The sequence below is a fragment of the Anas platyrhynchos genome, chromosome 2, assembly GCF_047663525.1.
Source record: "Anas platyrhynchos isolate ZD024472 breed Pekin duck chromosome 2, IASCAAS_PekinDuck_T2T, whole genome shotgun sequence".
NCBI classification, from domain to species: Eukaryota; Metazoa; Chordata; class Aves; order Anseriformes; family Anatidae; genus Anas; species Anas platyrhynchos.
This window is the reverse complement of record NC_092588.1, coordinates 30,817,163-30,844,682: the sequence shown is the minus strand read 5'-3', so window position 1 is coordinate 30,844,682 and position 27,520 is coordinate 30,817,163. Positions and strand designations below refer to the sequence as shown.

The following is a 27,520-nucleotide window of genomic DNA, read 5'->3' as shown; positions in this document are numbered from 1 at the left end:
TGAGATTAGACGCATTCTAAAATAGAGGTGGACTTCTGTTTTGTGTAAAAGATTTTCTTGATGGTCCCACGAAACTCCCGAATGGCCTGAAGAATCCCTGTTTCAGGATATAACCAGTCATTTAACGTAGGCACTGTATGCATTTTTGTCAGCCATTGCAGAGAGGATCTGCCACGCCAGACATACCAACACCCTATCTCATTTCACACTGGAGCACAGTTGGGAGGAAACGGTAATTTCAAGCCTGGGAACGTTACTGTCCTTGTGCCGGTTGCAAGTAACTGTGGTCTGCTGCAGTGATAACCCAAGGTTTCTGCTTACGTGTGCTCAGAGGCCAAGCAGCAAGCTGCCGACCCACGTGCTGGTGCCTGCACAGCGGTAATCCCTGTCTCAGCCTGCAGGCAGCGGCACAAGTGCCTCTGCAGCTGCTCAGCGCCTGGCAGGTCCCAGAGGGTGAAATTAAAGACATTCCTTAAAGTTTCATTTTTATTTTATTTTTTTATTGTTTTGTTTCAAGGCAGGACTTAAAGCCCACAGCAGAACATCTGCCATCTGGGCTAGGAGCGAGCTGAAGTCACGCATCCCGACATCGTGACCCAGGCCTTTCCAATCAGAACGGACCCTGACTCCTGTTTCTTCTATGGATCAAGCATGGATAATGAAACATAAAGCAAAAGCATGTGTGGACAGTAGCAAAACTGAGAAGTCTTATCATACTGGTGTTGTTGCTGCTTGCTAAGTTATGTACAGGGAATCACATTATTCACAGAAGATCCAAGAAGCTGTTTATGGGAAAGGAAGGAATATATACAGCTTTCCCTCCCTTGGCCAAATGCAAGGAAATGCTTAATTAGCAAAATCTTGCCAGGCCAGAAAAAAAATGGGTTATCCAAACTCCTGTTTCCATGGCCAGCTCCCTAATTCTGTTGTTAATGTGTTATGGTACACTGAAACAGCTTTGCAGGCAGAAGAGGAGCACGACAGAAGAATCATTCTGTTTTCCAGCAAATAATTACCAAAACATAAAGATCTGCATTATTAAATTTCTACAGAATGAGCCTGTGGGTAACAAAAAAAAATAAAGGAAGTTTAACAGGATCCAGGGATGGCATCCTAAGTTCCCTCGTGTGAGGCAGGCACATTTCTCAACAGTTTTTCCCTAACTTCCATCAAATGTGCTTCTTCTTGTCAATCAGCAACTAGTACCTGATGTCTAGATTTTTTTTAAGCTGAGGACCAAGTTATTTTTTCCACTCTGCTGATGGTCACAAGCAGAACAAGCTAGTGCCATGTGAGATCACTGGAAAAAAAAGACAAAAAATAAAATACAAAGTCCTCTCTATTCCTACCTGTGTCTGAAGAGCTTGGTGTTTGTCTGTTTTATAACAAAGAGGGATAACTGGTCATAGGTATGTAGCATGCCTGAGGAGTGCCTTCTTCAGGTCAAGTTGTGTGTCAAGCCTTTTTAGACCTGGAAATACAGTTCTGGTTCTTGGAGGAACGCGTACTTTTCAGGGATAATCTTTGCCTCCTATTGTACTGCCACAATCTTAAAGGAAAAAACTGTTCATAGAATTTCTGAGACAATAATGCTTTTCTAGGTCTGTACTGTACAGAGAGAGAATAAATATTTAAGTGCATGAGACCTACTAGTTATTAACAAGAAATCCAACAAGCATTCATTTGCCTGGCCACCTTGACAAGGGTTAATCACACATTTCCATAACCTGCTTACATAGCTCTTCCCTATATACTGTGGATGGCTCTGGAAGGTCAGGCTTACACAATCCTGTGTGCTCAGACTCTAAGGCCCTGCAAAACACACATGACTCACATCTAATTGTTAGCATTTATCATTTTTATATTCTGAGTATACTCAGTAAAATGGGATTTACTCTGTTGATGCGACAGTTGAAATATTTTTTGCTTAGATGTAAGCAAAAGGTTATGATCGCTCAGTTTTCTGATTGGTACAGGCACATTACAGCACGGTGTTTCAAGTATAGAAGTGTTACAAGGGAATAGATGATAGAAATCTTTTGAACAATAACTTTGTATGCATAATATACACAGTACTGTACACACATACACGTGCCCCCTTGAATTCTAATATGAAAATACATTCACATCTAACACAGAACTTGCACTAAAAATGAGACGGAAACGCGCTTGTCTAATGATGAGCATCTGAGAGTCACAGGTTAAATTTGCTCACCAGTTTAACACAAGGAGAGAGAGAAAATAAGTGCAAACTACAGAGAGTTCCCTGGGCTAATTTTCTAACCATCAGTCAGCTGATTATTTCTACTAAAAGAAAATGAAGAGGAGAGATACAGAGAGTTATTATAATAAATATAAACTAGCTGCAGCTAGTTTAGCTAGGAGAAACTATATCAAAATGACTGGGGAAGTAGAAGAAAAAGGATGTGATCTGTCGCATTAATTGCACTATAATTAGTTATATACATCCTGCATCCACTTCTCATAAATGTGTTCCACTTTTTATATAAAAAATGCTCGGCATTAAATGCAGGAGCTGTTGTCCAAACTCATATCCATTATATTCTGAGATGTGTTTCCCATACGTTGCTGGCATCCATTAGCTTTTAGAGACTAATTAGCACAAATTCTAGACCAGTGTGGGCTGGACTGCTTCACTTCTCCTTTTTTTTTAAAGATAGAAAAGGAACAGATGCATGTGTGCTTGTGTGTGCCTCTACTCTCTCTTCCGAGGGTTGTTTACACAGAGAAGCACTGAATAAGTTTACACTCATTTGAAAGCTGTATGTCAGGTCTCACAGTTGCATCCACATTGCCTTTCAGCCAGAGCTCAAATCTCAGTCCTTCCCACCAGGTGTACACATTTTTTAACTCGCAGTAACAGCTGGACCTGCTCCAAACAGTGCAAGACCTTATGTGCAGAGACTACAGTCTATCTAGTGTTTACAGTCAGGATCCAGGCTAACAGGACAGTACAGAGGTAAGCATGCCATGAATACAATCTTTCATTATATGCACATATGTATTAACTAAGCAAACAAACTTATTTACAGACGTTTCATTTGAGTATGGAAAGGAATATTCCTCACCTCCGATTTGTCCTTCACAGCTGACTCCTGCAGTACAGTATATACAGACAAAGCCTTTGCCATGACATCTGCCTGATCCCTGAATAAACATGGCTGTGAACACATGTGCTATTTCTGCTTCTGTATTTGTATTAGGGCAATGTATTCAACTATGAAAGTCGTGTGGCCACTAAAATACAGCCTGCTGTAAGGAAGAATTTTAGTAGAAGGAAGAAAAAGAATAATGTATTTACTGAACATTCAGAATACAGAAATGGTGAGTAGTGTTTTACCAAGAAAAGAGCAGAAAATGCTATTGTTAATCTGATGTAGAATGATTTCTCAAACAGAGTATAAAAAACGTAGATCTACAAAGACCAGTGTGGATGCAGCAGTAAAACTGATGTTTAACTATTTCAAACCAAGGCCCTGTACTTATAAAGAAAAGAGTTAAGACAGATTCTTGCACTCACATGAAGCTCCTATTGATACAAATATGACTTGTAGAAACCTTCTTTTATCCTAGGGACTAAGCAGTACCTCCATTTGGAAACTGCACAGCTACAATTTTGCTATCTCCTCTTTCTATTGCCCCCTTTCTATTGCCACCAACACATAAAATTCCATGGGATCAGATATCCTCCCTTGTATGTAGTTTCATTACAACAAACCCCATGATTTACACTGGACGTTAGACTTATTCTTCAGGCACATCGTATTTGATTCTATGCCAAATCAAACACTTTTATTTTGTATCAAATTTGTAAATTTCAGAGCTGAGCACAAATCACTTTTGTGATTTGTACCCACCGTTCTATCCCCAGTGCTATGTCGCTTTTGGTCAGAGAGATTATAGTTAGTTTCCTGGTTGGATGAGCATACAGTTAGAAGATAAACACTTACACATTTGAATTGTTATGTGAGAGTACTTGCCAATACAACTGCAAATTCACTTTCTGCAAATACGCAGCCAAACTAGCCCGACTACAAAATACTCATGAAATGGCACGTGTATCTGTAAACAAGAGCAATTAAATATACAGGAGAAACCTAATGTAGAATATCTGCAATATCAATTCACCTCTATTTTTTTCCACAGTAAAAGCTTGTGTGTCTCTGTGATCCTGCTGTACAAAAATATTAATTCTGTATTAGTGTTAGGTGAAATGAAATAGAATCATCAGCTTCTGACTGAAAGTGAAGAGGCAACTGTATTTGATATTTGATCACTGGTAAAAAAAAAAAACAAAAAACAAAAAAAAACACCTCTCAGCCCCAAATTAAAAAGACCAGTAGATAAAATTCTGTTTCAATCTATTAAGTAACTCGCCTTCTTTTTCTTCCTTTTTCCCTTAGATCAGATTTCTCCTTTCCACGACCCAGTAATGGGTTAATTGCATGCAACACATGTTCTTGTAATCAGTGAAGTTTGTTTTCATCTAGGTGCCCTTTTAAGAGAACCTTGCTTGTCTTCTCTGGTGTTACAGCAGTAAGAAATTTAATTAGCAGGCAGAAAAGTTGTTACCGAAAGAGTCAAAACCTGAAGCAGATAGTTCCCAAATGTAAGACTTGTAGCAGGCCAAGTGCACTAACTGAGCACAGACTCAGGTCCTTTGGGATGACCTATTCCCTCCCGGAGCTTCAGCACAGAGAGTCACCAGCTCTGCTCCTCATTACTATTGTCTCAGTTTACTATCCTAAGGAGAGGGGTAGTGGGAGGATGAGAGAGGTGCTAATCCACAGAGCAAAATACAAAAAGATTTACACCAGAGCTGTGTAAATATGGGCAAAGAAATGAACCCACCGTCTTTTTGAACAAAATCCTCTGTAAGTAATTTGCTTGATAAAACACAGCTCACATTTGGGCGGGGAGCTAAGTTAGCAGACAGAGTGGAAATAGCATGAAACCTCCTTTAAGATGGTTTGCATAATGTCAAATAGGTTAAAGAAACCCTGCTTCCTAAATTAAAGCCATATTATACTTAAAGGAAAAATTTACTTTGGACAATGGTAGTGGAAAGAATGACTGAATAATATAACTGTAATTAATTGTTCACACATGAACAGTATATAATGTTTGTGATTGCCCAGAGTGTGTAATGTACATAGGGAAGTAATTGATGTGTGCTTTTGTGTTGTCTGGGCTATCGAACAGTGCCAAATGAGGGAGGGAAGGGGAAGCACGTGTTCAGAGTTTATGTACACAGGAAAGCCCATGGCAGCTTTGGAAGGGTCTCCAGGAACATGCGTGTCAAGTCATGAATTCTTCAAGAATAACAGCCTGGATCCCCCTTCTAAACCTGTCCCCCAGCAGCTTCTCCTCACCGCAGAAATAAACAAATAAATAAATAAATCCAATTCAAAAATATGGTTATCTTCAGGGCACCTTATGCAGAACAAAAACACCTAACTAAAACCAGGACCTGGACCTTCCTTTGAGGAGAAAGCAAAGATTTCCAAATGCCAGTCTTCCTCCCTTGATCTCATATACTTCTGTTGTTAGTGAAAACTGTAAAACAGTATTTACAAGATTCTGCACAGCATGAGGCTGTTTGTATGCAGCACTGCGAAGGAGTTTGCTTGTTCTCTATACAACAGTGCAACCTAGTGGCTCCGCATAAAACCTCGAGCACTCGATTGCAAAGCTGTTCATCTTTGCAGATATTTTAGTATTTGAAAAACAGTACTTACAACAAACACTCTTCCTTTACAAGTCATTCAGTTATCTCGTTAGGGCTGGCACAAGAGAAAGGTCTTGTCGTTATTATCACAGAATTTCTAAAAAGCTGGCATAAATCTGAGCTTTGGGAGGGTAAAATGGTCTGCAGGCATTGGGTTGCGCCTTGCAGGCTATTACTCGGGTTGTGTAATTTATGCAACTGGTTTTGATGAAACTAACGTGATTATTCATGCGTGTAAGGATTTCTCCTTTGCTTAAGGGTTACTGGACCAGTCCCCAAGTCAGGAATTCTTCAGCTAGCTGTCATCAGTACCAAAGTAATGCCACTGACAGGCTTGAAGTCATCTGCATGAGTGGGTATTTATTGCAAACTGGTGTTAAAATCTCCCACGTTACTGGGAGGATTTCAGGTTCACAGTATAGGGAATACTGCAAGGACAGCTGTAATGGCAAATATTGCAGTGTGGTAAACTCCATTAAAAAGAAAACGTTGTCCAAATAAAGGCTTGGTCCAAAGACCATTTAAAAGTCTTTGCAGGGAGGGTGCTTTACATGTTCTGATCTGCCCATTAGAGAAAAGCAGGGGGGAAAAAAAGCCTCATTTAGTGCTGACACAATGTTTTCAGCGCAGCCCATTTGTAATAAGATGCTCTTTAGCCAAATCATTTAAGTCATTTGGAAATCATTTAGAATTCTCTTTCAGAGCAATTAGTAAAAAGCTAAAAGCCTCAAATGGTTCTTTGTGGTGGTTTCATAATTATTATTTTAAAACAGAAAATATCACCTTAAAGCAGAAGAAGAAATCCATCCGTTACAATCGAAAGTATCTGTGCACGTTCTGGAGATCTGAGGGATAGAGAAAAGGTGACCTTTTCCAGATCTATGCATTCCATATAACAATCTTTTCTTGCCTCCCGAAGAACACACTGGGGAGGAAATCATTCACTATTCTTGTTTATATGAGATGTTATAGTAAGAATTAAATGTAATTTAGTGGGACAATAAAATCTGCTCAAGTACTGATATTCGACACAGTATTGTTGTGTTTGGGGTGGATTTGGGGATGATTAAATGAGTAAATCACACAGATCTGAAACATTTTTTTCACCTCCTCAGATGGCATCTTGATCGTGCATGCACTGTGAACACCAAAAGCCTATAGGTCAGACCTGAAATTATAGCTAAAACTCAGCTCCTGAGGTACATGGACTGTTTATATCGATGAAAATTTATGATCTCTATACCCTAAATCCCTGGCCTCTCTTTTACATTGACTTCTTTACTATTTGCTGCTTTATTTTATGGTGATCCCTTGCCCTCTATAAATATATCACGGTTATTTAACCCTAGATCCCAACCATAGTTTTCAGTATTTCAGGAGGGATCTATTTGTTACATAGTCTGCTACTGGGGGGTTTATAATCCTATACATTAGCAGCTATTATTTCACTGAAGTTAAAAATTTTCAACTATTTTCCTCTTGTCATTTAACTTGATGCTATTTGGTATTACAGCCAAGAACAGAAAACTGTCTGCTGTTTTTCTAAGATTATATTGAGGTAAAAATCTTCTTTAATCTCCTGCAGTGATTGAGTTATTTTCTATTAAATATTTATCCGTGGAAAAAATGAATAAATTTAACTGTAATAAATTACAGTTTGGCAGGCTTAATTGCCTATTGTTATTTAAAAAAAATAAAAAAAAAATCAGCCTTATAAAAATCTGACCTAATCCTAGAAACATGCCATGGAGTAATTAAAGTTTTCTGTGGGGTTAGACTGCAATAATTATCTTGTTTTGACTGAGCTTCTTATTATTTTAGCCTGAAAAATAAAACTGAAAAACAGGAAAGGAATATAGATTTGCAAAACCTATTGTCTGATGTTAAAATTGTTAAGAAAATATGAGTCAGTATTATGCAAATTCTGACCTAATCCCAGCAACATATTGGTAGGTAATTGTATTTTTCTTTAAAAGGGGACAGACCCTACAATAATTATGCCTTGTTAGTGTCCACATTGCTATATTTTTGATTTATGTATTTTTGTGGGAGCTGACAGATAAGCAAGAAAAATTGACATATTATAAACTAATAAAAATAAATAATATCTGAATCTGCCTAGCAGCAGTGCACATTGGGAAGCTAAATCAATGCATTAATCACACAAATTTTGAGTAAAGTATAGTTTGTGCTAAATGAAAAAAAAAAGTGACCTATACAAAACAGAGCTAAATATTAAAATCTTAGCACTACTTCTCTTTGGATTCACCTTAATTCCTGAGGTCAAACAATGTAAGAATTTGACTGATCCCATTTTTCTGGTTATCCTGCACCATATTGCAGGACAAATTTGTGACCATCTTATCTTTCTAAGGATTCTAATAATGTTCCACCTGTTAGAGCTGCCTGGTTCCCCAAGGAAAGAAAGAATCGCTTTGAAAGAAAAATTTGGTTAGCATTTCTCTCTTTCTCCCTTTCTGTGTTAGCACGTTTATTTTAGAGTGCTTGTTTACTAAAATGCTCTAGCTTTTATGTGGAAAAGCATTGCCTATTAAGTGCCAGAATTAAAAAAAAAAAAATGCAATTTTGGTATATGGTAACTGCTAGTTCTGGGAGTTCTGCTCTAGCGCACTGGTGTTGTGGACAAATTGACAATGTAAATATTACAGAAATGAGCTTAGGGCTGGGTGGGATCTAACAATTGATACTGTCTAGCGCAAATGGCAGAAGACTGATGAACTGTGAGTACCATACCTGGCTTCACATTTATGCCCATCTAATCTCATTGCATTGACGTGCTTATGGGCTGGCTGGGCCAAATCCAGATGTGGTATAATTAGTGCTGAAGTTAGCAGCATGGGACTGATTTTTTTTCCCAGTGACTGTAATTTAAATATAAAGAAAATATCAAACTATCAGGAACAAATGATTTACAACCTTTTCTCCTGCTGTCTGCAAATGCCACTATATGTCATCCTGTTTTGGCATTTCCAGAGTAATCCCTTGCTTTAAGGGCTTTAAAGCAAGGATTGCACAAGCTTGTTGGAAAAAAAAAAAAAAAAAAAAAAAAAAAAGTAACAAGGTTTGAAAAACAGCTGAGCTGTAAGACAATCCCCTCTGCAGCACCCAGGTAAAACTGAATTCTTCTCACACTCTCAGGGTACATCTCTGCTCCAACAAGGACTAGGAGTGCTCTGCAGCTCAGGGTGCCCACCACTGCGATACCTGTAACACCCTTTGCAGCCAGCTGAGCTCAGCATGAGCTGAGGATGCCACAAATTCCTTTTGGCACACACTGGCAAAGTTAGGTTTTGATTTGTCATTGAGCTGTAACGTCCTGCATGGTGAGGCTGTGCAGACCCACTCCTTGTGTATCTCTGAGTAGCTGATAGCCTCCAAGAACACCAAACAGTGTGTAATATACATGGTCATGGTATATACTTGTCTTGACAGCCTCTTGAGGGCTGTGTTCTGCCTAATGTTGCCACACCAATACATATCATTGACTGTGTCATTTCAATAAAAGAACTAAAGGAGATCAAAGAAAAGTAGCAAGTGATGGGTTCAAAATTTAAAAAGAAATGCAAAATATAAAACTAAATACAAAGAAAGTAGGTTTTCACACAAAAGCATTTGCCACCATCCACAAGCCAGCTGTTAGAAGTGAAAGCAATCCAACTTAACCTGGATATTGGGAAGAAGCAAAGAGTACTCTAAGTTTGTATTAGTTCAAGAGATGACTGGACAAATTATTGCAGAAAAAGCTAACACTGTTACAAAAAAAGACCATACGACAGTGAATGCAAATTTAGGTTATATGAACATATAAATATTTACACTCAGATATATGTGTACATGACTGTGTACCTGAATGCACATTTGGCAAAAGCAAGTGACTTCTAATAGGTATGGATTTAGAGGTACAGCAAAGTGCTTCTAATCTGCCATTCTCTTTGGTATTCCCACTGGCTAATTTAGCCACCGTGCCTCAACAACACAGCAGTAGGCGAGCAAATCCCAGACCTAAATGACAGATGGACCACTTGATGGGTAAGGAATTGGCTGGATGGTCACACTCAAAGAGTTGTGGTCAACAGCTCAATGTCCAGGTAGAGATCAGTAATGAGTGGTGTTCCTCAGGGGTCAGTATTGGGACAGAAGCTGTTTAACATCTTTGTTGGTGACATGGACAATGGGATCAAGTGCACCCTCAGCAAGTTTTCCAATGACACCAGCTTTGTTGTGCTGTTGACATGCTGGAGGGAAGGGATGTCATCCAGAGGGACCTTGGCAGGCTGTAGAGGTGGGCCTGTGCAAACCTCATGGAGTTCAATAAGGCCAAGTGCAAGGTCCTCAACAATCCCAAACACAAATACAGGTTGGGCAGAGAATGGATTGAGAGCAGCCCTGAGAACATGGACCTGGGGGTGTTGGTGGATATGCCACCAACATGAGCTGTCAATGTGTGCTTGCAGCTAAGAAGGCCAACCACATCCTGGGCTGCATCAAAAGCAGAATGGCCAGCAGGGCGAGAGGGGTGATTGTCTCCCTCTGCTCTGATCTTGTGAGACCCCACCTGGAGTGCTGCATTCTGCTCTGGGGTGCCCAGCACAAGAAGGGCATGGACATATAAGAGTGAGTCCAGAGGAGTCCACAAGAGGCTGGAGTACCTCTCCTATGCAGACAGGCTGAGGGAGTTGGGGTTGTTCAGCCTGGAGAAGAGAAGGCTCTGGGGAAACCTTACAGCAGCCTGCCAGGAAAGCTGGGGAGGGACTCTGTGTGATAGGGCAAGAAGTAATGGCTTTAAACTTAAAGATGGTAGATTTAGATTAGATATAAGGAAGAAATTCTTTATGATGAGGGTGTTGCGGCACTGGCACAGGTTGGCCAGAGAAGCTGTGGATGCCCCATCCGTGGAAGTGTTCAAGGCCAGTTTGAGCAACATGATCTAGTGGGAGATGTCTCTGCTTATGGCAGGGGGGGGTAGGAATTAGATGAACTTTAAGGTCTTTTCCAATCCAAACCATTCTATAAATATCTAGCTGTCCCATTGACAACACAGAGGAAATACAGGCATGAAGCTAAGAATGAAGAACTACATGACTCGGTGCTGTCCCTGAGATCATAGGACAATGATAATTTCCACCATGTTATTAAGTAGACAGCCTGCTTCACGGCCTTTTATCAGTCACACTGCAATGTAAACCAGGCAGTATTAGGTCACGTAAGACAAGACCATTTACTAAAATATCCAGTATAAAAATGTATTTCATCTGTATTTCTCAGTTTTACAAAGAACAGCTAAAATAACATAATCTATCTCATTATCTGTATCTACTTGGTAAGGTCATAAAAATATACTGACAAAAGTCAACTAGTACCTCCATCCAAATCATACAACCTATACCTATAGAATCACAATTACGTGGTTTTTCTGACATTTCAACACATGACAGTGCTTCTGCCAAGACCAATTTCTTCCAACACAAAGCAGACAATGGGGTCCACATCAGCTAATCATGAGTCTCAGTAAGGAAGCCTAGAAGAGGCACCTACAAAAAAGATCAATCTGGAAGCCAGTTGGCGTCCCTGCTGCGTATCTGGGAATATGTGGATCTGGCAGAAAAGATGCAGGGAGGCAGAGCAGCCTCTTCAACCAGTATGGTACCATGGGTACGGGACCAGCAGAAGCTGTGCTCTCCTGAGTGTACATGGGACTTGGAGCACGACACCAATGGGAGAGGGGAGAAAGAGCTGGCAATGGAGGGAGGAAGAAGTCCTGGAAGAAGTCCAGAGGACTCAGTAGCAGTAAGAAGAGGTGATGAGGAAATAAGTATCAGCTCACTGTAACGGGTTTAACAGCTGGTTTTACAAAGTTGAATGTACCACCTCCCACACAGCCCTTGGAGTATATATTAATACAGATTTGTACAATAAGCTGTAATATAAAGCTTACAGAATTTTAAGATCAGTAAATCTACAGCAAATACATTATACAATTAACTATTAAATGGTATGTCTCAACTGCCTCTCTGACCCAAATACATAACAAGATTGCAGTCCTTCTGTCTGGGTGATGGGACTGACATAGGCAGAGGGCAAAAGTGTACAGTACGTTAGGACATAGAAAAGGTCTAAAACAATCAGACCCACACTTCTGACTTGAGATACCTACAAAATCTATGCTACTTCTCTGAAAGTATACCCACATCCCCACCAAGCCACAGACCATTATAAGACAATGTTTCTGGAAAGCAAAGGCACAACTGTTGCACAACTGTTATGAAAAATATCTGCATTAACAAATAAAAAAGCAGCATTTTGATGCAAGAGCATTCTACATAACCTGAAACAGTTTGGGCATGGACCTATTTATAGTAAAGCATTGAATTTAGCTATAACGGTAGTTGACTGGTTCTCTGGACCCCTATTCACTATAAGGCAGCATTACAATTAAGGAGTGATGAGTATTTTAGCTGACATAGCATTCCTGATATAGGCACAGTCAATCAAAGGAAAGGCCAAAGCAACAGCCAGATAAAAGACTAATAAAGCCCTGAATGCTAATAAAAGTCCACCAAAATCTTTATTAGGCTGGTGAAAACCTAGCTCAAAACATACAACAGCACTTACACAGAGTAACCCCCAAATGTCTCAACACCATTCACAATACATGTAGATGTCACACTATGCTGGTAAGGGTCTTGAAAAGTCACTAAAAAAACAAGGACCAATCAGAATTGCAAATAGGCTGTTATTCTGAGTAAGCTTTTTTATTGTAATATTGTATGATAGAGGCTGCACCCCTCTGACTCCTCAGGAACAGTAGTTCTTTAGCTGCCATTTCTACCTATAGATCTCAAATTCGGTTGAAAGAAATGTCATGTTTTCCATTTGGCAGAAAAGAATGTTGAGACATAGAGGGATGTTGTAACATTTCTTTATTTTTTTTCATAATAAATTAACCCTCAGATCAAGGAAAGATGTTATGTAGGGTAAGCAACTTCACATACATACACCTTTGCTATGTATTTCTTGATATCCCACTAGTTTAAGCTTCAAAGTCAAATAGTCAGGACATTCACATATTGGTAGCTTTGCTTCAGAAAAACACATATTCTTGTTAATACTATCTGTTTTGTTTTGTTTTTAAAGAAAAGCACAATATGACATAGTAAATTTTATATATTTGCTTATAGTGACAACATGTGCATGTCTCCAAGACATCTTTTGGGCAACTGGCAAAGAGTAGTGCACCCTTCCATCACTTAGATACAAGTTTTAGTAATTATTAAAAGACTGTGCAAGATTATTACTGTTCTGTTATGAGAAGTAAATACAGTGTAATGAACATTGCCATGATGAATGATATTTACACACAAGAGAACAGTTAAATGTGAAGAATTGGATGAATGCTGCTGATATCAGAGCTGGATTTTTGCTCAGAGTAAACTTTATGCTTATTTAGTGTTTCACAATAAAGTCATGTGTCAAAGGAAAAAATGTCCCACACCAAAAAATATGCAGACAAATGCAGGTAAAGTATTTAGCAGTAAGAAACATAAATGCATATATATATTTAAGCTACATTTCTCTTTGAAATAATTACTTTGTGACTTCAAAAATAATTATCCCAAGATACCCCTTATATTTAAGATCTAGATACCTGTTCATTTATAACTGAAATTGCTGTGTAGTTATAAGGGTTTCCTCCAAGTCAGTCAACTATATATAACCAACTCAGACACTATTCTTCATCTTCAAAAAAAAAAAATTCTTGCTATAAGAAGTATTCTATGTTTCAAACATAGAATACTCCCTTCAAATATAAGTATTTCTAGGACAGAAACTTGACTCTGGAGTATCTTAAGCTGGGATGATATCCCCAACATGACAGTGAACGTTGTGTTTAAGGCTTGGTCCTTAAGTACATTTATTTTGGGACATGAGATAAGTGAGATTTCAGTCTTTTGCTTAAAATAAAAACTCCTAATTACCCCACTGAACATAACATTGAAGCTTTTTATATAATCATCAAAGCTGAAACTGCATGTTCACCTCAACAAGAGGACAGCAAACTTCACCAACTCCCAGAATCTGGGATAGTCTTGGGAGAAAGGGGATCAAAGGAATGGAGAGAGACTTCCAGCTTGTGTGTGTGTGCATGCACATGCACACTACCTAAAGCTGGGTCATGATGCAGCAGAGCACCACCTTCCTGCACCTAGAAAGTAAGTGGCAAGATGGTGGCTGGTGTGTAGCCAAATAGTTCAGGAGCTCTAATAAAGGACTAGCAGCCATGCTGTTAGATGAAAGCAACTGGGTCTACTGTGCTTTGCACTGTACATATCCTTAATGCATATGTACTTAGTGTAATGAGGCATTTAAGCATTCTTTGAGCATATATGCGAAATTAAAGCTGGTGAAAGCTTGCCTCCTTTGCAAGAATAATTCATGCCATGAGCTGCTCCTTACAGTTATCCCTTGTGAGATTGCACCAGATTTTTTTTTTTCCTGCCAGATGATACCACCTCTAGAAATATCATAACAGGATTTTTGCCCTCTCACATCACCACTTTCCATGTTGTGTACCTTTATCTTTATGCAAAAAAAAGTTGACCCTGACATGGGCTGCCAATATAACCTCACATTATTTCAGTATTCTGGACTAAAACAACTATCCCCGAAAAAAGTGGTATTTCTTAGGGTGAGAGATGGCCACAGGCCTGAGTGCTTGGTAGTACAAATGCATACTCTAGTGAGAGCTAATTCTGAGCAGTATGGCCAAAGACCAGCATACACCATTTGATTTTGAGGCTGGGGATTGCTCTTTGGCCCTATTATGTTTGAACAATATAAAGCCACAACAGTGGCTTTAGACTACAGGGAGATGGAGCAATGAAAAGGAGCTTACCTGTTCTCAGGCAAATTCTATAGTTTAGGTCTTGACCCTATGGCTTAATATTCCCATCTGACCATTACTATTGCATCAGTACTGTCCAAAGAACTGAGACCATATGACTCACTCTGTTAAGCACTATGAAAACATAAGGAAGACAACCCTTTTCCAAAGTGTTTGTGATCTAAACACAGACCTCGAAAAGGAAGAGGACAAGAACAGAAAGATGGGTGGACTTGCAGAAGCTACGCAGCAAAGAAGAGTTGTCCTTATTTTCAGTTAATTGTATTTTACTAATTCTGTTTCTCTGTGAGAAAAAGAACAATGGCAAACATTATTTGAGGTTGTGGAGTTAACATCCTTGGAAATACTCAGAAGCCATCTGGACATAGTCCCTGGCAACTGACTCTAAGTGGGGATGAGCAGGGAGTTTGGACCAGATGATCTCCAGAGGCTTCTTCCAACCTCAACTATCCTGTGATTTTGTGAACATTAGTAACTCATTTGTACTTGTGTACAGATTTAAACCAGTAAACTTAGGTACAAATCTGCATATCTACTCTTTAAGTTTTACTGTTTGATACATACGTAAACATACATACAAATATAGTGTATTTTTAAATATATTTAGTTCTTGCAATAAAATAACCTTTAACAATATTCTTAGCGTGCCCACCCTTCTTAGATTTAATAATATTGCAAGCAAGGAAAACATCTGACTTTGGAATTACATCAACACAAAGTAGTTACGTTTGGCCTTCGTATATGATAGGATCAAATACAACATCTGCAAGTCATTGGCTGGAGCACAGATTAGAAGGAAAAAGGTCTAGGATAGTATGCATATGTACAATTCATTAGGCCTTAACTCCACTTTAAGCAGCGTGCATTCCATGTACCTTGGCTTATAGCAAGTTACTATAATGAACAAACAAGGTGAACTGTGTTCAGATTAATACCTGTATGACTTGCCTCAGTTGGCACCTGCTAAGCACTACACATTCTGAAAACATTATTCTGAATGCTTTCAAGAACTTCTGAGTAACTTTGCAAGTGCAGGTGTTTTCAAATTATGTATAAATACCTCAGACCAGTTAAATTCCCCAGAGACTATATGCAGCTTGTACGACTTTTGGGGTGAGAGGGGTGAGGGGAGTTAATAGCAAGAATCTGGACATAATCTATTAATTTATGACATAATCAATTAGTGCTTATTTCCCTTGTACAAAGAAACTTTGTTTCTACTTTAAAAAAAAAATCAATTATAAGACTAGCTTTAAATATTTCTTAACACATTAAGATATGAAACAGAGGCAGTTGAGGGGAGATCTGCATTACATTCTATTTTTTCCTTCCTTTTGATCATCACTGCTAAAGAAAACCTGAGTCATGAAATAACCCAACACAAATTCTTCTATAGGGAAGAGAAGGTGTGAAGTCTTAAATTAAATAAAGAAATAAATACAGAAGGAGAGAGAAAATGAGAGATATTTCAGACTCACGCATGAAACCAAAGCAAACTGTACAGGCCAATTTCACAGAAAGTGCAGCACAGTTATGAACAACCCCTAGACAGTATAAAATGCAGCATATCACATGTTGGAGCAGTCTCTGTCCTGTGTGGTCATTCTGTCTGGGGCATGACACACTGTATCATTGGTCTACATAACAAGGAGCTTTAAAATTGCTAATCAGATATGAGATTTTCTTTCTTTTGCTTATTTTACCCAAGTATTGGAAACAATCTTTATTCTTCATGCACCACTAATGAGAGTTGCTTTTCTATTGTAACTTATCAAGATAAATTTATCAAACTAAAAGACAAGATTCATTTTGCATATCTATGTTTAAGCAATCAGTTCCTGAATAGTAAAAAAAAATACAATTTTTAAGGTAACGTAATTTTTTCCGAATATATAAATTTATAAAACTTTCAATAAGAAGTTATGGCAATTCAAATGCTGCTCAGAAGTTGTTGTTATCCAAAGTCTGCTACATGTAAAACATACAAGCATTTCTGATGTTTGGACTTCCTTCATCCAGTAAGGTCTCTTAACTACAAACTGTAGTCCTTCCTTCTCCTTCTCCATCTCCCCTCACCATGCATTTCCACCAAAAAATCAGATTCCTTTCTGCTACTCACGCATGCTTTGACACAACTCTTTAAAGTGGGCTGCAGTTGCCACTCCCACCCAGGAGCTCGAGTCTTCTACTTTACAATGACTGCAAAAGTGAGGATTCCGTTCAGAAAGCACTAGTACACAATCTGATTAAAAAAAAAAAAAATCATCCTTTAAAGACTGGATACCAGTTCCTACCCATGGGATCCATGTATGTATGTATGTATGTGTGTGTAATATACATGTACAGATATATCTGTATCTCTTGATGCTTGGCGACAACTGACTTTTGCGGGGGAGCTCCAGAAAGAGCTGGAAACAGAGGTATACAGACTAGAGCAAGGAAAGCTCTCAGTTATTCCCTGACTAGTATCTATGTCTACCTTTCAACGGCACACAAAGGTATGATTTAGTGTACATGGCAATTAGCAGATCAGAATTATACTTTTTTTTTTTTTTTTTTTTTTGTACAGACGATTATGTTCCAGATGGATCAGCTCTTTCCTGCTACCTGACAACAACACAAGGTCATAGCAAGAACAACTTGTTAGCAATGGAATCACCTTACTTGGTGCCATTGTGCTTAGCTGATTTAAGCTGATGCAGAACCGTATCATGCATCCATCCTCTCATCACACACAAAAAGTGTAGTTATGCTTAAAGGTGAGTGAGGAGAGTCAAGCTTCCTCCCCAAGACTACGGCCATTCATCTGTCTGTCTGTTTGTCAGTTTCACCATGATTTTTTCAACTCAGCAGATGATTTCAGTTGGGTAGACTTAACTGGAATTTAGAAATTTTTAAGCTGTGGAGCTTAGACAAGATTTGTGAAAAACCGTGTCTGCGTTGGGTGGACTCCTAAGCAGCTCTGCATGAGGAAACAAATTTTAAAAAGCAGTATGAATTCAAGGGCGATGCATGTTCTTTCACCAATCAGCATGACAGGACAATCAACACAATGTGATTCAAAATCAGCTTGGCATTGATCACCCGCTATACAGGCAGCAAGATTCCAGGCAGATGAGGTTACTGTGATGGACTATTGGGAATATGAAGGAAAACTCGAGATTCTCATGAGGAAAGAGAATTGAAGTGGTAAGAGACATAACGCGAAACTGAGACAGGTATAGTCAAAGCATATGGACACAGAACACAAATCCACTTAATTACAATTACTGGAACTTCGTGTTAAATTATACTCATTAATTCTAGATGCTGGAAAAATACATTTAGTCTTCTACCTTTGTTTAGGAAAATGGATTTAAATACCATTGAAATAATTTTTATGGTTAGCTTCATTATGACATACCTACTCACATCACTCCATCAGCAATATCATAAAATGGATATTGGATATGTCCATATCATAAAAAGGATAGTAATTAGGAAGCTTCAAACAACTAGAAAGCATGAAAAAAACACAGGGAATATCAGAATGAAAACTTTCCTGTGAGTACTTTCAGTTTTGGCATTCATCTGATATCTATGAAACAGTTGTTCCTGTGCCACATCAACCCAGGGAGCAAAGATACACACACACACAAATAATAATATTAATTAAAAAAAAAAAAAAAAAAGGAATAAAAGAAAAGAAAAAAAAAAAAGAAAAGAAGAAAAAAGAAAGTATTTTCAATTTGATCCTAAAAAAGTCTGTAAATTTATGTGTGATCTGTTTTCTTTTATTTGCATAATCCTTCACAGTTCATTTTGAGAAGTGTGACACAACGCTGCCTATCTAAAAGCATATTGTCCTTTCCATAATAACTGCTCTGGGGCAGAGCAACGAGCAAGGAAAAAGCACAGACTAGATTTTCTGTGCAGAGGGAGAGGAACTTGTGGTTTAAAATTGAGTGGATAGTGGAGTTAAGGAGAATGAGAAGTAAGGAGCCAACTACCAAACCAAGTTTAGGAGGCTCCACTTCTGGGTGATGAGCAGTGTGGGTAGGAAACAGGTTGTAATAGGAATTTCAGGGAACAGTTTAGCCAAACTGCTGACAGGAGGCAGTGTAATTTTTTGTAAGGTGGCTACTGCTACACATCTAATCTGCCCATGACTAAATATCAAACTGACTTTGCATCCTGCCTAAATATAATATAGTACAGTATACCTTGCATATTTGGTGTGTGGAATAGTCTGAATGGGAAATATTCAAAACCTTGAACGTGAAATCTTAATGGACTCCTGGAAATGCTAATATAATATCAGAAAAAACAGAGAGACCAGAAAATGATCATGTTCCTTTCCAAAGATTATACCTAGCCCCAAGACCTCCAAAGACTCAAACATGCAATGGTTTTTCTTTCTTATGTTTCACAAACTATTTAAGTTGTCTCAGACCCAACATTATATATCACTAGTCTGACAAAAACTTTGAAGACACCTATCTAAAAAGGACATCTTGCAGCAATTAAATGTAGGAGAGTAGAAAGCTCTGATCTAGACAATAAAAACCCTTTTCAACACCATGCCAGCTCTCCCAGCTGGGAGTAAGCCTAACTAAGGCAGTACTGAAATGATGTTGGCAGTCAGCAACCTCTCTAAGACTTTTGTCAGTGCTGCCAGCATTTGTTCAGTTGAATTGGTGTCATCAATACAGAGTGTAAACAAGACTTAAGATGCAGAGAGATTCAGAGAACATTAATTTCACACTGCAGTGACACTACAAGAGAAAATAAAAATGAAAACAATCTAACAGGAATGGTTTCATCTAATTGGACTGTGCAAAAACAATTACAGAAAAATAATTGCCTGATAGTTTAAAAGGATTGCTAATGGGCAGAGTTAAGGTTATCTGAGTACATTAGCTGTGTCCTTTTGCGGCTTAGATTTCTATTAAGATTTGCCTTGAATCTAAATTTCCAAAATTTATCCCTTCACTTTTCAGAGGAATTAGAGCATTCCTTTAATGCATTTCACTCTGGCTTACTGATACATCGTCTCAATTCTGATTCTATTTTAATGTAGATTTAATCTAGGAATATAAACAAGACATTTTTGTTTTCTATTTATATTTGAAAGGTTTATATATGCAGATTCCATTAAAAGCACATTATGTTTTTCACACACATCCTACTGTGGACCAATGGATGAATAAACCTGTGTTTTTACAGTGTATAAATTCCTTAAGACTGATTTATTTTAACAATCTGAACCTCAAGTCTAGAGCTGGGTCTCAAGCACAATCCTGGAAATCTGGAATAACAGTTTATTAAGGTTTCTTCCCATAGGTAAGGCCAGATCATGGCACAGATATGCTATTTTAGATTACTCATGTTATTGTATAAGCTTTTTTTTTTTTTTAAGGAGGAGGTGGAATGGAAGTTTCACTGCATATTTGACTCTGATTTCATTTCTATCCTTTGCATTACATACCTATTTCTCAGTTTATTCTAGACAACTTCTGCATTAAATGCATTAAATACAAGCATTTGCAATGATAAATTGTAAAAACATTTTGCAATAATTCACAAATAATGAAGAGATTTGAAGAAAAAAAAAAAAAAAAGCTACTTTTTTCTCATAGATAAATGCCCCTCCAAAATTCAGACATTCAGACATTGTACCTTACAGAACAGGTGATACTAAAAATAATTGTTTCCACTCTACAATTTATGATCAGCTAGTTCTATTAGGTTATATCACATGTGGAAAAAACATCAACCTCTGGGAGCACTGGAACAGAAGAGTGGCCTCTTAAAGCAACACACATTTTTACAGATATGATACCAGACATCAGTTTGGATGGTGTTTATGTTTCATCATCTGACTTTTCACAACAGATCTAAGTGGAGTCATCCAGTAAATTAAAATTATACAATTATCCTTGATCAGATGCATTTTCTCTGCTTTGTGTGACTACCATCACTTTCCTCAGAATGATGCAGTTTCATAGTTCCAGAACTTTATTTTCTAGACAGGAAAAAAGGATTATTATTCTTTATTCAACTAACTGATTTTAAATTACCCTTTACTTTTTTTTTTTTTTTTCCCGAAACATCTCCAAGAGATGCTACATGACAAGCCATAAAGTAAAAGCAATCAATTTAGCAATAAATAAAATAAACTTGGTATTCAATTAACATACACAGTCCCTTAAATGACATAGCAACATAAAAACATCACATCTGTTTACCTTTTCAAAAGCTAATTTGCTTCCATTTTCATAATTATTTATTTAAAGCTCTGAATTACAACAGAGTTGTACTGATTACTGTATGAATGTATTCAGATTATACATACACACATATATATACTGAGCAGGCACAGTAGCAAGTATTTATTAATAGTGCATTACTCCAAAAAAATGTTTGTATTAATTTACATATGTGTATCTATACTATGACAGCCTTAGTCACATGGCTGATGATTAATTTTAATGCATACAGCTGGAAACAAATAACAAAAAACTTTTGCATTGAATCTTAAGACCTGGAGCACACCTAAAGGATCTTCTGAAACTGTAGTGTCATTTTTTTATTTTATTTATTTAGGAAGGTGTCTGATTTTCAACAGGTGTGCCTTACAGATTTAAACTTTAAACAGCAGTTGCGCCAACATAATAATAGTAAGACATTTCTCATCTGTTTAATGAAATTTCATTCCTCTACAGTTTCAGGGACCAAAAAAAGTTCTAAAATGCAGTAGGGTTTATCATGCACTCGCAACACAGTTTCTTATGTATCTTGGGGAGCACTAGGGAGGAAACAGGCATTATACTATGCCCACAAAGTCAGGGTGTTGGAGAGTGGTGTATCGAGAAAGGAGAAGAAAATTGGAGACATAAGAAGCTTCCCAGAGATCTCCTTCTGTACCATTTCTTTGCCTATCCTTTCAAAAGTAAAGGATCTCAGTTCCAGCATTACTGTTGATTCCATATATATCACAAACATTGTTGATTCACAAATACATCACAAATACATTCCAAATACATCACAAAGAGATGCTGCCAGTCATGCTCTCTGTATTTTTAGCTTATTTTAAAGAATCTCAAAAGTGGTTTGTGTCCTGGGAATGCTAAGATAGCTACTGTCTTCTGGCACAAGATTGTACTGAAATATCACTGGTATTTTCTGCTTTGGCAAAGAATTTAAGGACAGATGGAAGATTTTCTGAAGTCTTACAAGTTTCTCTTTCAACTTTGTCCTACACATTGTTAGGGCAGGTTAAATGTGGACAAGAACTGAGTTCTGAATGAATATTCTCAAATAGAAATAGGGTTCCATTTCTCATTTACAATAAGGCTGCATCATACTAGTCATTCTATAAATGAAAGTCCTACAGTTTGTAGGACAGTTTCACTGCATTTTGACTGTGGTCATGCATCTCATTATTCATATTGCCTAAAAATAAAGCACTGAGCAAGAAAAGTGTAAATTATTACTTCTGGATTCTAAATATTTATGTAGTAAGAACCACAGAAGTGTTAAAAGTAAATCATTTAGTATTCAAGTTACATGAATTTATGGAGTTCAGCCATCAGAAAGAATAGACATCGTTTTATTATCTAATTTTATTATCTATCTAAGTTTTAATTATCTAATTATATAGAAAGAATTATAATAGAAAGGTTAAGATTAGTATGAATGGACAATGACTGAGTACATACAGTTGTGGAAACACCAGGAAGAAAAAGACAGGAAAGGGCCTATATCATGAGCTTGCATAGATGGCACCCAGAGGTGTCATCCTAGCACACACTTAGGCTGAGCTCCACAAGGCACCCAGGTGGGGATACAAAGAATGAAGTAAACCATGATGCTCACAGAGGTGGGTCAGGGTGGAGAGAGTTATCATGGTCACTGCCTAGAAGGTTAAAAAGGTTCATCCAAAGCAAGCATATGGTTACCAGTCTAAGAAAAATCCAAGAGTTTTGAAAAGGAGAACTAAAAAAACGGCTTCTCTTGTCTCTCTTGTTCTCCTAGACTGATTACCTGGATACCACCATCTTGCTGTTTGTGAGCATGTGAGTATGAGACTGTGAGCTCGGATGAGCACAAACATTTTTGTTTCTATTTGATTTTAAAATAAAATCATCTGCTGCCTCTATTGGGCTTCTCACTGAGATTTCCTGCATTGTTACTACAATGTTGCGACATTATTTCCTTCAATTACTTTTCCTTGGTTTAATTGCAGCTTTTATTTCAATCTAACTCCATTAACTTCATTTACAGCACAGCAGATTAGAGCAGAATACATCTTGCTATACAACAAATCACAACTGCTTCATGGATACATATAAAATGATTTAGTGTATTTTTCTATTAAGAGGCACTTAAAATATGAATATATCTGGAGGTTGCTGTCAATTTTATTTTTTTTTTTTCAAAATAAACCTTTTGTTAATCATCCATAATGGAATACATTGCCTTTTATTTTCTCTGATACAAATATGTTTTCTTTGGTGTAGAGATGTGTTTTCTGGTAAGAACAGGAAACCTTATTTTCAACCTCAGCAGAACTACCTGGATGTAAATTAGAGCTTGAATCTATACTGTATATATTTATCTTCAGAATGCAGGTAATTTTAGTGTAGAAATGTCTGAGTAAGTAAAATAAAAAATGCTATTTCTTTCTTTTTTTTTTTTAATGTATTTTGCCAATCGGTATACTTAGAGATTGTACAGTGACAATCTGAAAGGCGTGCTCTTCTTTCCCCCAGAGTGTATCTCTGCCAGTAAATGTTCTTAGCCAATGCACATATTGTTTATTACTCCCATCCTGCAAACGATGTCTGGGAAGATTTTGAGAGATCATAGGAAAACCCTGAGATTTGTCTCACAATCAAAATATTTGCAACCTAGATGCATTTTCATCTAATAAAAATGTTATTCCATACATACCTCTGCAGTCACATAAGGGAAAGAGATTACAAGTTAGACCTTATTTTCTCACTTTCTTGACAGCAGTATTGCCAGCTGTATCATTTCTACCAAATCACCTCTGATGGCTAAGATTCGTCAGTTGTCATATCGTATCTATGGAAATATGCAGTTTCAGGCAAAAACTCTGCATTTGCTATCTCTTTTTGGATTAAATGTACCAAAATCTGAAGCCACACATATTGTTTTGGCTCTGCTATCATCAGTTTCTTTGATGTGATGTATTTCTTTGGAACAAAAACATTGTTATAGGGTAATCTTAGTTCTCAACTTCTCCTGATGTTGTGCTGTAATTCTAAAAATTAGAGGAGATATATGCTGTGAGTAGGACTGCAGTGTACAATCTGAAGAAATGCTAAATCTGTAAACTATTCCTCTCGCTTAGGCTTGTAAACTGCTCTTCTCCCTCATGCCTGCTTTAGTTGAAACTGAAACAAGTACTTACTTTCAAAGCAAAGAAAATATCCTTTATTATGTACAGCATTTGTTCTTCTGATAAGACACTCAAATAATGAATAATGCAGTACTGATATCTAACTATTCATTTTTTATATTATTGCGAATAACCTTTGCTGAACATCCAGGTATAGACAGTGCAGACAAATATATAATAAGCCTTATATGTAATGCATAAGAAAGACGGGTCATCCAAAAGGCATTAAGATAGCATTTTTTTCCTTTTCTGTGATGAATAGATAAGGTTGAAATACAAGTATTCTGCTCATTTGTTAAGAGAAATATGAAGACTTATCCTGGGATAATAGGTTCCCTTCCCAAATTAGAGAATCAAGTATTCCACACAAAGAGATTTACTCTGTGCAAGCAAACAGCAAAACAGAAATTCACTAACACGGTATTAAAACATTAGGAAGGAGTTCTATAAAAAAGTTGTGGACAGTTATCAAAATAAATGAAGAGATGTCAGGCAGGATGATTAAACAGTTCACAAGCAATTCACTGGGGAAGAAAACTTCCAGAGATTCTGATTTGTCCCTTTTAACTCACTCCCAAAGTTGCTACCTTTTGTTCTCAAAGTCATATTTGAAAATCGTGCTGCCCAGCTGAGGGCAGAACACACACTACGTAAATAACACAAAAATAAACCACATCAGCATGTATCAGAGGTTGAGACTGAATTGTTGCACTGAGATATATTGCCTCTGTATATCAATTAAGGCCCTTCTGCAACAAGTACTATATTAAATTATTTCAACCTTTCAACAAAGAGCTAAATTGCCTCAGGAATAGCTTGGCTTGACATTCTTTTCTGCACTTACCTTTCTACAGGTAGTCAGAAGATTTTAGGGTCTGAAGCTACTGTTCCTTCCAGCATAGTCCATGAGACAAAATGAAAAGCTGCTCCCTCCTTGTTGCCTCTCTAATCAATTCTTTGGTGACTAGACATTTTTTAATCTGCAACGAGGAAAAGCTAAAGTTCTATTCGACTGACACAGTAGTGAAAACAAAGGATTTTTATATTATGAATTGGATTCAATTAACAGTTTAATGAGCTTTTAGAGAGTGGCTAAAGTGGTTGCAAAAAGCCTTCCTCAGTGTCAAAGAAAAGATCTGTCTCAAAGATGTGTAAAATTAAAGCTCTGTCCAGAGAAGACAATCATAAAAGCATAGTAAAACTATGCCCACTTATACCATTGTAGGTTGGCAAACCCTCCATCTTAAGTTTTGTATTTCTCATTGTATAGCTTCTTCTTTTCAAAATCACTCTAATCAGAGCTACCATTTGGGACATCAACATCTAAAACAGTTAATTACAACTAAAACAGGTACACTCAACATTCATCACAATGATCAGCACAGCTCTACCTTACATGGGAAAAATTAAGAACTGGACTTGTTAGGCCACCAGAATGAGGAGTGAAGGGCGATATGATTTTTGTTTGTGAATAAGCAATGACAGTAAACATCAAATAAAGGAAATAAATAAATACAAACTGATCAGAAATAAAGTTAGTTTAGAGAAGTTTCTAAATCGCTACAGTAATCAGCCTTCTCACTGGAATAATGGGGGTAAAGGTAAATATATATCTGAAAACGGCAATTTGTAAGTTTCTGCAAGGAATAAACCTTGTCACAGCAGGTTATGCCACTGAAGAGGTTTTTCTTGGTCCTTTGTTCTTCAGCATGGAATTCACAGAAACCCATGCACCAAATATACAGAGGCATAGGAAATGCTGAGAGTCTTGAGGAAATGCTGAGGAATAAATCAGTTTATTCCAGAGAGTACTGAAAGTCAGCTCCCAGGAGTAATGGATGAAAGACAGAAATCAGAGTCTTCAGAGTTTTCCTGTGAATTAATTTTAGGTGAGTCCTCATTTGGTTTACTAGCATTTTGGTGTTTTTCTGGATTAACCACGTGCTACATCACTTAAACTTCTGCACACTTTGTACACTGTGACAGGTAATATAACAAAGGCCAACATTGAGGCATTGTAATTCTCTAGTCGGTAGCATCAACAGACTTTTGGAATGCAACTTTTGATTTTTGCAATTCAAGTCCTACCAGTGATCTCTTCTTGTAGGGGACGGCTCTTTCAATAAGGCAATGCTGTACCTGTTCAGATAATGGAAAACTCATGTACACAGGTTTATGCCTATTTACACAAAAACACTCTCCCTGAGAAGGAAAGGGTTTCACTTCTTTCACCATTTGGAAAAGCTCTTTAATATTTCTTGATTCTTTATTTTATTCCATGCATCATCTAAAGTTACCATTCACCTAATATCTGAATTTATTTTCCGTTCCAGTACCTGTTGCCAGAGCAGGGAGTTTACTGTCATCATATTTATTCCCCACAGTAGGGTAGGGCCCAATATGAAAACACCAGGAACTTCTGATCCCTATAGTTTACAGGTCTGATCTATGGTATAGCTGTTCCACACAATTCCTTTGTTACAAGCAATACTGTTCTGTTCTTCCTAGTGAGGCATATAGGGTGGAAAAAGGATGGCTTCTGCTATCATTGTTTCTTCATCCTTATGCTGACCAACATAGTTTGTTTTGCTTTGCTGTCAGAATACCTGAAACTTAAATTTTGCTACAGAAGATAATAACGGGGCAATAGGTTGCTTCAGATTGGTTGGTACAAAAGGTTGGTACACCAGCCTCCTGCTTCTTCCTGATTACAAGCAGATTAAAAAGCAGGCATTATGAGCAGATCAAGATGTACCAATGTCCTAACAACGTGTTCCTTAAAACACCTTTTAAAATATTCTAGATTTCTCTTAATCAACAATTTCAAAAAAAAAATTAATGAAGACATTGACTAAACCAGGATTTTTATGCAGGTTGGAGCCCTCTAAAATGAGGCACGTGTCTTTGTATTTATTTTCAGCTCGATATGAAAGCAGAAAAGATCATTTTGATGGAAAAAGCAAATAGGTTTTGTTCTAATGTTTTCAAAATGAATCATTTAATCTTTGCCTGTTTGAAAGTACTAAAATAAAATGTGTTCTGTTTCTGGCACAAACTGTTCACCCATTTAAGTTCCTAAATACTTGTGGTCCTTCTGAAATTCATTTGATTTAATATTCCTGGAAAAAATCACTTAGCACTAATTTTTACAAGTAACAGATACAGTCAAGAGGAAACTCTCCACCAAACACACCATCTTTTCTTACAGCCCCAAAATGTGTTGTAATCTCCTTGAAAACACTTGCTATTCAGATTTATTTGATGAATAGGTCTTGTTCAGGAATTCAATTTGCTAACTTATAACCTTACTCTTGATGGGGACTACGTAATCAAAGTTGCTCATTTTGCAGCCACTACAGCATGAGCTTTTTCACAGCTTGGCTACAGTAGAAAGCTTTTTATAATAAGGATCTGGTAGACAGCAGTGTACCGGATATTAGAC

General features: G+C 37.4%; 1 long non-coding RNA gene across 4 annotated transcripts in view; it reads right to left on the bottom strand.

The window, feature by feature from the left end:
• Positions 1-27,520, bottom strand: part of LOC106015875 (uncharacterized) — a 215,431-nt gene that overhangs the window by 93,060 nt on the left and 94,851 nt on the right. For 2 of the 4 annotated variants that reach the window (XR_011807441.1, XR_011807440.1), the window contains exon 4: positions 24,923-25,058. The exons of the other annotated variants lie outside the window; for them this stretch is intronic. This is a non-coding gene — a long non-coding RNA (uncharacterized lncRNA). The remainder of the gene's footprint in view (positions 1-24,922; positions 25,059-27,520) is intronic. 4 annotated transcript variants of the gene reach the window in all.